The sequence below is a fragment of the Atta cephalotes genome (assembly GCF_000143395.1).
Source record: "Atta cephalotes unplaced genomic scaffold scaffold00038, whole genome shotgun sequence".
Taxonomy (NCBI): domain Eukaryota; kingdom Metazoa; phylum Arthropoda; class Insecta; order Hymenoptera; family Formicidae; genus Atta; species Atta cephalotes.
This window is the reverse complement of record NW_012130102.1, coordinates 130,202-131,577: the sequence shown is the minus strand read 5'-3', so window position 1 is coordinate 131,577 and position 1,376 is coordinate 130,202.

Genomic DNA, 1,376 nt, shown 5'->3' with positions numbered 1-1,376 from the left:
TCTGCAAAACACGGAAAATGCTCGTAATTCAGTGCCTGGAATAAAATACAACGTTTCATTTATCTAAGTAAACAGAGAAGAAACTATTAATTATTTAAAATATTTGCGAGTTTAATTTTATATTATTTTTTTTTATATGTATTTTATATTTCTATAAAAATATGTTTATCAGAAAATTTTCCCCATTTTTCGAATCATACTGTGTAATATATGATTATAGCAATTTATGACAACTATAACATGTCCAAATTTCCACAATCGAGAATTATTCACGCGTTTTAAATTAAAATAAAAAACGAAAACTAATTAATAGTTCCTAATTATTATTAATATAGAGAATAAAATTATTGATTTCTCGAAACTAGATTGCGTTTCTTTACGTGAGAGTTGGCGAATATCTGAGATCATCGGCTCTCAATAATGTTTAAGCCGATCGAGTTCTGAATAGACTTAATCGATACCTTGGATTCAAACAGATTAAACGCGATGGCACTTTCGATTTTGCGGCCTTTGATACAAATGGCTGCATTTTGAAGATATCAATGGCCAAGATCACTTTCTCTTGCGTGTACACGCGCGTGCGTGCGTACGTGCGTACGAATTTAATAGACATCGATTTGCGAGAAAGTATGCGGCTGCGATTTCTCAAATAAATGATTTTTTTTTGCTGTTGTAATAGCGCTAGTATACGATTACAATCCAATTCGTATCTCGATTTAAACTATCAGGGTCATTGCCCGAGAGAATCCTTTTCACAAAGCTTTTCCTTTCATACGATTCCCGATAAAAATCTAAAAACACCATGAGACGCGGATATCCCTCGATATAAATATTTATGTCGCAAAAATTAATTTTATGTTATTACATTTTGTAATATTTGTAATATTTTTCTAATTGTCTATTTTAAGTTCAGTCTGCAAAGAAAAATGTCCTGAAGAAAAATAGATCAGAAATTAGCGGATTGCTTCCTCAGAAGTCGAAATTTTTAAGCCTGTTTTCAGTGACACAAATACACATAGAAATAGTCTTCTACATTTTTAATACGTTTTGTATTACAAATTAATTTTTTTAGCAATAAGTAACATCTAATTGGAGAACTGGGTTCATTATTTAATTCTTTCTTTGAAATGAATTCGCTTTCGCTTTTAATTTGACTACATTAACTGTTCATCGAGAGATGCAAATAATTTTCGGATAATAAAATCTAAATAATAACATTTATAAACAATTACTCGATTAGTTGAAAGTTAATTTTACCTCTTTAATTTTTACAGTTAAATTTATATTTTAATGTTCAAGTTTTATTTTTTATTCTATTATTTTATTATTTTTTATTTTTTATTTTATATATATATATATATATATATATATATATA